Raw genomic sequence first — 14572 nt, forward strand, 5'->3', positions numbered from 1 at the left:
ATAGCCAAAACATGCATTTTCATAACTTAGCGAACTGAAATCTACATTAAAACTGCAGATAACTACTTAAAAATTCACTTCCTTGAATTGATAATAGGTTGTTCTTTGTCATTTTAAACAGATTCCAGTCAAAATCCGCTTCTTCGACTCATACCGTACCTAAAACCGCATCAAAACTGCAAATATCAGTTTAAACTATCATTTTTTGATACAAACAGTTATATATTCATGTCAATATCTTTCAAATTCTAGTCAAAATCGGCGTCTTTGGGCATTTTAGTAACGAAAACCTTAATAAACTATTAGATTTCGACGTAAGGCAACCTTTCTGAGTCAAATAGTTGCCGATTTCAAAAAAATCCTAGTCAGAATCTGTTTTTCGCCTCTTATTGTACCCAAATCTACCTTAGAAATGCAGATATATACTTAAAACACCTTCTTTTGGGACAAATAATTGGTTTTCGCCCTTGATTTACGGAAGATTATAGCCAAAACATGCATTTTCATAACTTAGCGAACTGAAATCTACATTAAAACTGCAGATAACTACTTAAAAATTCACTTCCTTGAATTGATAATAGGTTTTTCTTTGTCATTTTAAACAGATTCCAGTCAAAATCGGCTTCTTCGACTCATATCGTACCTAAAACCGCATCAAAACTGCAAATATCAGTTTAAACTATCATTTTTTGATACAAACAGTTATATATTCATGTCAATATCATTCAAATTCTAGTCAAAATCGGCGTCTTTGGGCATTTTAGTAACGAAAACCTTAATAAACTATTAGATTTCGACGTAAGGCAACCATTCTGAGTCAAATAGTTGCCGATTTCGATACAATCTTAGTCAGAATCTGCTTTTTCGCCTCTTATTGTACCCAAATCTACCTTAGAAATGCAGATATATACTTAAAACACCTTCTTTTGGGACAAATAATTGGTTTTCGCCCTTGATTTACGGAAGATTATAGCCAAAACATGCATTTTCATAACTTAGCGAACTGAAATCTACATTAAAACTGCAGATAACTACTTAAAAATTCACTTCCTTGAATTGATAATAGGTTTTTCTTTGTCATTTTAAAGAGATTCCAGTCAAAATCGGCTTCTTCGATTCATATCGTACCTAAACCCGCATCAAAACTGCAAATATCAGTTTAAACTATCATTTTTTGATACAAACAGTTATATATTCATGTCAATATCTTTCAAATTCTAGTAAAAATCGGCGTCTTTGGGCATTTTAGTAACGAAAACCTTAATAAACTATTAGATTTCGACGTAAGGCAACCTTTCTGAGTCAAATAGTTGCCGATTTCGATGAAATCTTAGTCAGAATCTGCTTTTTCGCCTCTTATTGTACCCAAATCTACCTTAGAAATGCAGATATATACTTAAAACACCTTCTTTTGGGACAAATAATTGGTTTTCGTTCTTGATTTACGGAAGATTATAGCCAAAACATACATTTTCATAACTTAGCGAACTGAAATCTACATTAAAACTGCAGATAACTACTTAAAAATTCACTTCCTTGAATTGATAATAGGTTTTTCTTTGTCATTTTAAACAGATTCTAGTCAAAATCGGCTTCTTCGACTCATATCGTACCTAAAACCGCATCAAAACTGCAAATATCAGTTTAAACTATCATTTTTTGATACAAACAGTTATATATTCATGTCAATATCTTTCAAATTCTAGTCAAAATCGGCGTCTTTGGGCATTTTAGTAACGAAAACCTTAATAAACTATTAGATTTCGACGTAAGGCAACCATTCTGAATCAAATAGTTGCCGATTTCGATAAAATCTTAGTCAGAATCTGCTTTTTCGCCTCTTATTTTACCCAAATCTACCTTAGAAATGCAGATATATACTTAAAACACCTTCTTTTGGGACAAATAATTGGTTTTCGCCCTTGATTAACGGAAGATTATAGCCAAAACATGCATTTTCATAACTTAGCGAACTGAAATCTACATTAAAACTGCAGATAACTACTTAAAAATTCACTTCCTTGAATTGATAATAGGTTTTTCTTTGTCATTTTAAACAGATTCCAGTCAAAATCGGCTTCTTCGATTCATATCGTATCTAAAACCGCATCAAAACTGCAAATATCAGTTTAAACTATCATTTTTTGATACAAACAGTTATATATTCATGTCAATATCTTTCAAATTCTAGTCAAAATCGGCGTCTTTGGGCATTTTCGTAACGAAAACCTTAATAAACTATTAGATTTCGACGTAAGGCAACCTTTCTGAATCAAATAGTTGCCGATTTCGATAAAATCTTAGTCAGAATCTGCTTTTTCGCCTCTTATTGTACCCAAATCTACCTTAGAAATGCAGATATATACTTAAAACACCTTCTTTTGGGACAAATAATTGGTTTTCGCCCTTGATTTACGGAAGATTATAGCCAAAACATGCATTTTCATAACTTAGCGAACTGAAATCTACATTAAAAGTGCAGATAACTACTTAAAAATTCACTTCCTTGAATTAGAAATGCAGATATATAATTAAAACACCTTCTTTTGGGACAAATAATTGGTTTTCGCCCTTGATTTACGGAAGATTATAGCCAAAACATGCATTTTCATAACTTAGCGAACTGAAATCTACATTAAAACTGCAGATAACTACTTAAAAATTCACTTCCTTGAATTGATAATAGGTTTTTCTTTGTCATTTTAAACAGATTCCAGTCAAAATCGGCTTCTTCGACTCATATCGTACCTAAAACCGCATCAAAACTGCAAATATCAGTTTAAACTATCATTTTTTGATACAAACAGTTATATATTCATGTCAATATCATTCAAATTCTAGTCAAAATCGGCGTCTTTGGGCATTTTAGTAACGAAAACCTTAATAAACTATTAGATTTCGACGTAAGGCAACCATTCTGAGTCAAATAGTTGCCGATTTCGATACAATCTTAGTCAGAATCTGCTTTTTCGCCTCTTATTGTACCCAAATCTACCTTAGAAATGCAGATATATACTTAAAACACCTTCTTTTGGGACAAATAATTGGTTTTCGCCCTTGATTTACGGAAGATTATAGCCAAAACATGCATTTTCATAACTTAGCGAACTGAAATCTACATTAAAAGTGCAGATAACTACTTAAAAATTCACTTCCTTGAATTGATAATAGGTTTTTCTTTGTCATTTTAAACAGATTCCAGTCAAAATCGGCTTCTTCGACTCATATCGTACCTAAAACCGCATCAAAACTGCAAATATCAGTTTAAACTATCATTTTTTGATACAAACAGTTATATATTCATGTCAATATCTTTCAAATTCTAGTCAAAATCGGCGTCTTTGGGCATTTTAGTAACGAAACCCTTAATAAACTATTAGATTTCGACGTAAGGCAACCATTCTGAGTCAAATAGTTGCCGATTTCGATAAAATCTCAGTCAGAGTCTGCTTTTTCGCCTCTTATTGTACCCAAATCTACCTTAGAAATGCAGATATATACTTAAAACACCTTCTTTTGGGACAAATAATTGGTTTTCGCCCTTGATTAACGGAAGATTATAGCCAAAACATGCATTTTCATAACTTAGCGAACTGATATCTACATTAAAACTGCAGATAACTACTTAAAAATTCACTTCCTTGAATTGATAATAGGTTTTTCTTTGTCATTTTAAACAGATTCCAGTCAAAATCGGCTTCTTCGATTCATATCGTATCTAAAACCGCATCAAAACTGCAAATATCAGTTTAAACTATCATTTTTTGATACAAACAGTTATATATTCATGTCAATATCTTTCAAATTCTAGTCAAAATCGGCGTCTTTGGGCATTTTAGTAACGAAAACCTTAATAAACTATTAGATTTCGACGTAAGGCAACCTTTCTGAGTCAAATAGTTGCCGATTTCGATAAAATCTTAGTCAGAATCTGCTTTTTCGCCTCTTATTGTACCCAAATCTACCTTAGAAATGCAGATATATACTTAAAACACCTTCTTTTGGGACAAATAATTGGTTTTCGCAGTTGATTTACGGAAGATTATAGCCAAAACATGCATTTTCATAACTTAGCGAACTGAAATCTACATTAAAAGTGCAGATAACTACTTAAAAATTCACTTCCTTGAATTGATAATAGGTTTTTCTTTGTCATTTTAAACAGATTCCAGTCAAAATCGGCTTCTTCGACTCATATCGTACCTAAAACCGCATCAAAACTGCAAATATCAGTTTAAGCTATCATTTTTTGATACAAACAGTTATATATTCATGTCAATATCTTTCAAATTCTAGTCAAAATCGGCGTCTTTGGGCATTTTAGTAACGAAAACCTTAATAAACTATTAGATTTCGACGTAAGGCAACCATTCGGAGTCAAATAGTTGCCGATTTCGATAAAATCTTAGTCAGAATCTGCTTTTTCGCCTCTTATTGTACCCAAATCTACCTTAGAAATGCAGATATATACTTAAAACACCTTCTTTTGGGACAAATAATTGGTTTTCGCCCTTGATTAACGGAAGATTATAGCCAAAACATGCATTTTCATAACTTAGCGAACTGAAATCTACATTAAAACTGCAGATAACTACTTAAAAATTCACTTCCTTGAATTGATAATAGGTTTTTCTTTGTCATTTTAAACAGATTCCAGTCAAAATCGGCTTCTTCGATTCATATCGTATCTAAAACCGCATCAAAACTGCAAATATCAGTTTAAACTATCATTTTTTGATACAAACAGTTATATATTCATGTGAATATCTTTCAAATTCTAGTCAAAATCGGCGTCTTTGGGCATTTTAGTAACGAAAACCTTAATAAACTATTAGATTTCGACGTAAGGCAACCTTTCTGAGTCAAATAGTTGCCGATTTCGATAAAATCTTAGTCAGAATCTGCTTTTTCGCCTCTTATTGTACCCAAATCTACCTTAGAAATGCAGATATATACTTAAAACACCTTCTTTTGGGACAAATAATTGGTTTTCGCCCTTGATTTACGGAAGATTATAGCCAAAACATGCATTTTCATAACTTAGCGAACTGAAATCTACATTAAAAGTGCAGATAACTACTTAAAAATTCACTTCCTTGAATTGATAATAGGTTTTTCTTTGTCATTTTAAACAGATTCCAGTCAAAATCGGCTTCTTCGACTCATATCGTACCTAAAACCGCATCAAAACTGCAAATATCAGTTTAAACTATCATTTTTTGATACAAACAGTTATATATTCATGTCAATATCTTTCAAATTCTAGTCAAAATCGGCGTCTTTGGGCATTTTAGTAACGAAAACCTTAATAAACTATTAGATTTCGACGTAAGGCAACCATTCTGAGTCAAATAGTTGCCGATTTCGATAAAATCTTAGTCAGAATCTGCTTTTTCGCCTCTTATTGTACCCAAATCTACCTTAGAAATGCAGATATATTCTTAAAACACCTTCTTTTGGGACAAATAATTGGTTTTCGCCCTTGATTAACGTAAGATTATAGCCAAAACATGCATTTTCATAACTTAGCGAACTGAAATCTACATTAAAACTGCAGATAACTACTTAAAAATTCACTTCCTTGAATTGATAATAGGTTTTTCTTTGTCATTTTAAACAGATTCCAGTCAAAATCGGCTTCTTCGATTCATATCGTATCTAAAACCGCATCAAAACTGCAAATATCAGTTTAAACTATCATTTTTTGATACAAACAGTTATATATTCATGTGAATATCTTTCAAATTCTAGTCAAAATCGGCGTCTTTGGGCATTTTAGTAACGAAAACCTTAATAAACTATTAGATTTCGACGTAAGGCAACCTTTCTGAGTCAAATAGTTGCCGATTTCGATAAAATCTTAGTCAGAATCTGCTTTTTCGCCTCTTATTGTACCCAAATCTACCTTAGAAATGCAGATATATACTTAAAACACCTTCTTTTGCGACAAATAATTGGTTTTCGCCCTTGATTTACGGAAGATTATAGCCAAAACATGCATTTTCATAACTTAGCGAACTGAAATCTACATTAAAAGTGCAGATAACTACTTAAAAATTCACTTCCTTGAATTGATAATAGGTTTTTCTTTGTCATTTTAAACAGATTCCAGTCAAAATCGGCTTCTTCGACTCATATCGTACCTAAAACCGCATCAAAACTGCAAATATCAGTTTAAACTATCATTTTTTGATACAAACAGTTATATATTCATGTCAATATCTTTCAAATTCTAGTCAAAATCGGCGTCTTTGGGCATTTTAGTAACGAAAACCTTAATAAACTATTAGATTTCGACGTAAGGCAACCATTCTGAGTCAAATAGTTGCCGATTTCGATAAAATCTTAGTCAGAATCTGCTTTTTCGCCTCTTATTGTACCCAAATCTACCTTAGAAATGCAGATATATTCTTAAAACACCTTCTTTTGGGACAAATAATTGGTTTTCGCCCTTGATTAACGGAAGATTATAGCCAAAACATGCATTTTCATAACTTAGCGAACTGAAATCTACATTAAAACTGCAGATAACTACTTAAAAATTCACTTCCTTGAATTGATAATAGGTTTTTCTTTGTCATTTTAAACAGATTCCAGTCAAAATCGGCTTCTTCGATTCATATCGTATCTAAAACCGCATCAAAACTGCAAATATCAGTTTAAACTATCATTTTTTGATACAAACAGTTATATATTCATGTGAATATCTTTCAAATTCTAGTCAAAATCGGCGTCTTTGGGCATTTTAGTAACGAAAACCTTAATAAACTATTAGATTTCGACGTAAGGCAACCTTTCTGAGTCAAATAGTTGCCGATTTCGATAAAATCTTAGTCAGAATCTGCTTTTTCGCCTCTTATTGTACCCAAATCTACCTTAGAAATGCAGATATATACTTAAAACACCTTCTTTTGGGACAAATAATTGGTTTTCGCCCTTGATTAACGGAAGATTATAGCCAAAACATGCATTTTCATAACTTAGCGAACTGAAATCCACATTAAAACTGCAGATAACTACTTAAAAATTCACTTCCTTGAATTGATAATAGGTTTTTCTTTGTCATTTTAAACAGATTCCAGTCAAAATCGGCTTCTTCGATTCATATCGTATCTAAAACCGCATCAAAACTGCAAATATCAGTTTAAACTATCATTTTTTGATACAAACCGTTATATATTCATGTGAATATCTTTCAAATTCTAGTCAAAATCGGCGTCTTTGGGCATTTTAGTAACGAAAACCTTAATAAACTATTAGATTTCGACGTAAGGCAACCTTTCTGAGTCAAATAGTTGCCGATTTCGATAAAATCTTAGTCAGAATCTGCTTTTTCGCCTCTTATTGTACCCAAATCTACCTTAGAAATGCAGATATATACTTAAAACACCTTCTTTTGGGACAAATAATTGGTTTTCGCCCTTGATTTACGGAAGATTATAGCCAAAACATGCATTTTCATAACTTAGCGAACTGAAATCTACATTAAAAGTGCAGATAACTACTTAAAAATTCACTTCCTTGAATTGATAATAGGTTTTTCTTTGTCATTTTAAACAGATTCCAGTCAAAATCGGCTTCTTCGACTCATATCGTACCTAAAACCGCATCAAAACTGCAAATATCAGTTTAAACTATCATTTTTTGATACAAACAGTTATATATTCATGTCAATATCTTTCAAATTCTAGTCAAAATCGGCGTCTTTGGGCATTTTAGTAACGAAAACCTTAATAAACTATTAGATTTCGACGTAAGGCAACCATTCTGAGTCAAATAGTTGCCGATTTCGATAAAATCTTAGTCAGAATCTGCTTTTTCGCCTCTTATTGTACCCAAATCTACCTTAGAAATGTAGATATATACCTAAAACACCTTCTTTTGGGACAAATAAGTTCGCTAAGTTATGAAAATGCATGTTTTGGCTATAATCTTCCGTAAATCAAGGGCGAAAACCAATTATTTGTCCCAAAAGAAGGTGTTTTAAGTATATATCTGCATTTCTAAGGTAGATTTGGGTACAATAAGAGGCGAAAAAGCAGATTCTGACTAGGATTTTTTTGAAATCGGCAACTATTTGACTCAGAAAGGTTGCCTTACGTCGAAATCTAATAGTTTATTAAGGTTTTCGTTACTAAAATGCCCAAAGACGCAGATTTTGACTAGAATTTGAAAGATATTGACATGAATATATAACTGTTTGTATCAAAAAATGATAGTTTAAACTGATATTTGCAGTTTTGATGCGGTTTTAGATACGATATGAATCGAAGAAGCCGATTTTGACTGGAATCTGTTTAAAATGACAAAGAAAAACCTATTATCAATTCAAGGAAGTGAATTTTTAAGTAGTTATCTGCAGTTTTAATGTAGATTTCAGTTCGCTAAGTTATGAAAATGCATGTTTTGGCTATAATCTTCCGTAAATCAAGGGCGAAAACCAATTATTTGTCCCAAAAGAAGGTGTTCTGAGTATATATCTGCATTTCTAAGGTAGATTTGGGTACAATAAGAGGCGAAAAAGCAGATTCTGACTAAGATTTTATCGAAATCGGAAACTATTTGACTCAGAATGGTTGCCTTACGTCGAAATCTAATAGTTTATTAAGGTTTTCGTTACTAAAATGCCCAAAGACGCCGATTTTGACTAGAATTTGAAAGATATTGACATGAATATATAACTGTTTGTATCAAAAAATGATAGTTTAAACTGATATTTGCAGTTTTGATGCGGTTTTAGGTACGATATGAGTCGAAGAAGCCGATTTTGACTGGAATCTGTTTAAAATGACAAAGAAAAACCTATTATCAATTCAAGGAAGTGAATTTTTAAGTAGTTATCTGCAGTTTTAATGTAGATTTCAGTTCGCTATGTTATGAAAATGCATGTTTTGGCTATAATCTTCCGTAAATCAAGGGCGAAAACCAATTATTTGTCCCAAAAGAAGGTGTTTTAAGTATATATCTGCATTTCTAAGGTAGATTTGGGTACAATAAGAGGCGAAAAAGCAGATTCTGACTGAGATTTTATCAAAATCGGCAACTATTTGACTCAGAAAGGTTGCCTTACGTCGAAATCTAATAGTTTATTAAGGTTTTCGTTACTAAAATGCCCAAAGACGCCGATTTTGACTAGAATTTGAAAGATATTGACATGAATATATAACTGTTTGTATCAAAAAATGATAGTTTAAACTGATATTTGCAGTTTTGATGCGGTTTTAGATACGATATGAATCGAAGAAGCCGATTTTGACTGGAATCTGTTTAAAATGACAAAGAAAAACCTATTATCAATTCAAGGAAGTGAATTTTTAAGTAGTTATCTGCAGTTTTAATGTAGATTTCAGTTCGCTAAGTTATGGAAATGCATGTTTTGGCTATAATCTTCCGTAAATCAAGGGCGAAAACCAATTATTTGTCCCAAAAGAAGGTGTTTTAAGTATATATCTGCATTTCTAAGGTAGATTTGGGTACAATAAGAGGCGAAAAAGCAGATTCTGACTAAGATTTTATCGAAATCGGCAACTATTTGACTCAGAATGGTTGCCTTACGTCGAAATCTAATAGTTTATTAAGGTTTTCGTTACTAAAATGCCCAAAGACGCCGATTTTGACTAGAATTTGAATGATATTGACATGAATATATAACTGTTTGTATCAAAAAATGATAGTTTAAACTGATATTTGCAGTTTTGATGCGGTTTTAGGTACGATATGAGTCGAAGAAGCCGATTTTGACTGGAATCTGTTTAAAATGACAAAGAAAAACCTATTATCAATTCAAGGAAGTGAATTTTTAAGTAGTTATCTGCACTTTTAATGTAGATTTCAGTTCGCTAAGTTATGAAAATGCATGTTTTGGCTATAATCTTCCGTAAATCAAGGGCGAAAACCAATTATTTGTCCCAAAAAAAGGTGTTTTAAGTATATATCTGCATTTCTAAGGTAGATTTGGGTACAATAAGAGGCGAAAAAGCAGATTCTGACTAAGATTTTATCGAAATCGGCAACTATTTGACTCAGAAAGGTTGCCTTACGTCGAAATCTAATAGTTTATTAAGGTTTTCGTTACTAAAATGCCCAAAGACGTCGGTTTTGACTAGAATTTGAAAGATATTGACATGAATATATAACTGTTTGTATCAAAAAATGATAGTTTAAACTGATATTTGCAGTTTTGATGCGGTTTTAGATACGATATGAATCGAAGAAGCCGATTTTGACTGGAATCTGTTTAAAATGACAAAGAAAAACCTATTATCAATTCAAGGAAGTGAATTTTTAAGTAGTTATCTGCAGTTTTAATGTAGATTTCAGTTCGCTAAGTTATGAAAATGCATGTTTTGGCTATAATCTTCCGTTAATCAAGGGCGAAAACCAATTATTTGTCCCAAAAGAAGGTGTTTTAAGTATATATCTGCATTTCTAAGGTAGATTTGGGTACAATAAGAGGCGAAAAAGCAGATTCTGACTAAGATTTTATCGAAATCGGCAACTATTTGACTCAGAATGGTTGCCTTACGTCGAAATCTAATAGTTTATTAAGGTTTTCGTTACTAAAATGCCCAAAGACGCCGATTTTGACTAGAATTTGAAAGATATTGACATGAATATATAACTGTTTGTATCAAAAAATGATAGTTTAAACTGATATTTGCAGTTTTGATGCGGTTTTAGGTACGATATGTGTCGAAGAAGCCGATTTTGACTGGAATCTGTTTAAAATGACAAAGAAAAACCTATTATCAATTCAAGGAAGTGAATTTTTAAGTAGTTATCTGCACTTTTAATGTAGATTTCAGTTCGCTAAGTTATGAAAATGCATGTTTTGGCTATAATCTTCCGTAAATCAAGGGCGAAAACCAATTATTTGTCCCAAAAGAAGGTGTTTTAAGTATATATCTGCATTTCTAAGGTAGATTTGGGTACAATAAGAGGCGAAAAAGCAGATTCTGACTAAGATTTTATCGAAATCGGCAACTATTTGATTCAGAAAGGTTGCCTTACGTCGAAATCTAATAGTTTATTAAGGTTTTCGTTACTAAAATGCCCAAAGACGCCGATTTTGACTAGAATTTGAAAGATATTGACATGAATATATAACTGTTTGTATCAAAAAATGATAGTTTAAACTGATATTTGCAGTTTTGATGCGGTTTTAGATACGATATGAATCGAAGAAGCCGATTTTGACTGGAATCTGTTTAAAATGACAAAGAAAAACCTATTATCAATTCAAGGAAGTGAATTTTTAAGTAGTTATCTGCAGTTTTAATGTAGATTTCAGTTCGCTAAGTTATGAAAATGCATGTTTTGGCTATAATCTTCCGTTAATCAAGGGCGAAAACCAATTATTTGTCCCAAAAGAAGGTGTTTTAAGTATATATCTGCATTTCTAAGGTAGATTTGGGTACAATAAGAGGCGAAAAAGCAGATTCTGACTAAGATTTTATCGAAATCGGCAACTATTTGACTCAGAATGGTTGCCTTACGTCGAAATCTAATAGTTTATTAAGGTTTTCGTTACTAAAATGCCCAAAGACGCCGATTTTGACTAGAATTTGAAAGATATTGACATGAATATATAACTGTTTGTATCAAAAAATGATAGTTTAAACTGATATTTGCAGTTTTGATGCGGTTTTAGGTACGATATGAGTCGAAGAAGCCGATTTTGACTGGAATCTGTTTAAAATGACAAAGAAAAACCTATTATCAATTCAAGGAAGTGAATTTTTAAGTAGTTATCTGCAGTTTTAATGTAGATTTCAGTTCGCTAAGTTATGAAAATGCATGTTTTGGCTATAATCTTCCGTAAATCAAGGGCGAAAACCAATTATTTGTCCCAAAAGAAGGTGTTTTAAGTATATATCTGCATTTCTAAGGTAGATTTGGGTACAATAAGAGGCGAAAAAGCAGATTCTGGCTAAGATTTTATCGAAATCGGCAACTATTTGACTCAGAAAGGTTGCCTTACGTCGAAATCTAATAGTTTACTATGGTTTTCGTTACTAAAATGCCCAAAGACGCCGATTTTGACTAGAATTTGAAAGATATTGACATGAATATATAACTGTTTGTATCAAAAAATGATAGTTTAAACTGATATTTGCAGTTTTGATGCGGTTTTAGATACGATATAAATCGAAGAAGCCGATTTTGACTGGAATCTGTTTAAAATGACAAAGAAAAACCTATTATCAATTCAAGGAAGTGAATTTTTAAGTAGTTATCTGCAGTTTTAATGTAGATTTCAGTTCGCTAAAATGCATGTTTTGGCTATAATCTTCCGTAAATCAAGGGCGAAAAATAATATTTGTCCCAAAAGAAGGTGTTTTAAGTATATATCTGCATTTCTAAGGTAGATTTGGGTACAATAAGAGGCGAAAAAGCAGATTCTGACTAAGATTTTATCGAAATCGGCAACTATTTGACTCAGAATGGTTGCCTTACGTCGAAATCTAATAGTTTATTAAGGTTTTCGTTACTAAAATGCCCAAAGACGCCGATTTTGACTAGAATTTGAAAGATATTGACATGAATATATAACTGTTTGTATCAAAAAATGATAGTTTAAACTGATATTTGCAGTTTTGATGCGGGTTTAGGTACGATATGAATCGAAGAAGCCGATTTTGACTGGAATCTGTTTAAAATGACAAAGAAAAACCTATTATCAATTCAAGGAAGTGAATTTTTAAGTAGTTATCTGCAGTTTTAATGTAGATTTCAGTTCGCTAAGTTATGAAAATGCATGTTTTGGCTATAATCTTCCGTAAATCAAGGGCGAAAACCAATTATTTGTCCCAAAAGAAGGTGTTTTAAGTATATATCTGCATTTCTAAGGTAGATTTGGGTACAATAAGAGGCGAAAAAGCAGATTCTGACTAAGATTTTATCGAAATCGGCAACTATTTGACTCAGAAAGGTTGCCTTACGTCGAAATCTAATAGTTTACTATGGTTTTCGTTACTAAAATGCCCAAAGACGCCGATTTTGACTAGAATTTGAAAGATATTGACATGAATATATAACTGTTTGTATCAAAAAATGATAGTTTAAACTGATATTTGCAGTTTTGATGCGGTTTTAGATACGATATGAATCGAAGAAGCCGATTTTGACTGGAATCTGTTTAAAATGACAAAGAAAAACCTATTATCAATTCAAGGAAGTGAATTTTTAAGTAGTTATCTGCAGTTTTAATGTAGATTTCAGTTCGCTAAGTTATGAAAATGCATGTTTTGGCTATAATCTTCCGTAAATCAAGGGCGAAAACCAATTATTTGTCCCAAAAGAAGGTGTTTTAAGTATATAACTGCATTTCTAAGGTAGATTTGGGTACAATAAGAGGCGAAAAAGCAGATTCTGACTAAGATTTTATCGAAATCGGCAACTATTTGACTCAGAAAGGTTGCCTTACGTCGAAATCTAATAGTTTATTAAGGTTTTCGTTACTAAAATGCCCAAAGACACCGATTTTGACTAGAATTTGAAAGATATTGACATGAATATATAACTGTTTGTATCAAAAAATGATAGTTTAAACTGATATTTGCAGTTTTGATGCGGTTTTAGATACGATATGAATCGAAGAAGCCGATTTTGACTGGAATCTGTTTAAAATGACAAAGAAAAACCTATTATCAATTCAAGGAAGTGAATTTTTAAGTAGTTATCTGCAGTTTTAATGTAGATTTAAGTTCGCTAAGTTATGAAAATGCATGTTTTGGCTATAATCTTCCGTTAATCAAGGGCGAAAACCAATTATTTGTCCCAAAAGAAGGTGTTTTAAGTATATATCTGCATTTCTAAGGTAGATTTGGGTACAATAAGAGGCGAAAAAGCAGATTCTGACTAAGATTTTATCGAAATCGGCAACTATTTGACTCAGAATGGTTGCCTTACGTCGAAATCTAATAGTTTATTAAGGTTTTCGTTACTAAAATGCCCAAAGACGCCGATTTTGACTAGAATTTGAAAGATATTGACATGAATATATAACTGTTTGTATCAAAAAATGATAGTTTAAACTGATATTTGCAGTTTTGATGCGGTTCTAGATACGATATGAATCGAAGAAGCCGATTTTGACTGGAATCTGTTTAAAATGACAAAGAAAAACCTATTATCAATTCAAGGAAGTGAATTTTTAAGTAGTTATCTGCAGTTTTAATGTAGATTTCAGTTCGCTAAGTTATGGAAATGCATGTTTTGGCTATAATCTTCCGTAAATCAAGGGCGAAAACCAATTATTTGTCCCAAAAAAGGTGTTTTAAGTATATATCTGCATTTCTAAGGTAGATTTGGATACAATAAGAGGCGAAAAAGCAGATTCTGACTAAGATTTTTTCGAAATCGGCAACTATTTGACTCAGAATGGTTGCCTTACGTCGAAATCTAATAGTTTATTAAGGTTTTCGTTACTAAAATGCCCAAAGACCCCGATTTTGACTAGAATTTGAATGATATTGACATGAATATATAACTGTTTGTATCAAAAAATGATAGTTTAAACTGATATTTGCAGTTTTGATGCGGTTTTAGGTACGATATGAGTCGAAGAAGC

The sequence above is a fragment of the Cylas formicarius genome, unplaced genomic scaffold (assembly GCF_029955315.1).
Source record: "Cylas formicarius isolate icCylForm1 unplaced genomic scaffold, icCylForm1.1 PGA_scaffold_2__14_contigs__length_35257938, whole genome shotgun sequence".
NCBI lineage: Eukaryota > Metazoa > Arthropoda > Insecta > Coleoptera > Brentidae > Cylas > Cylas formicarius.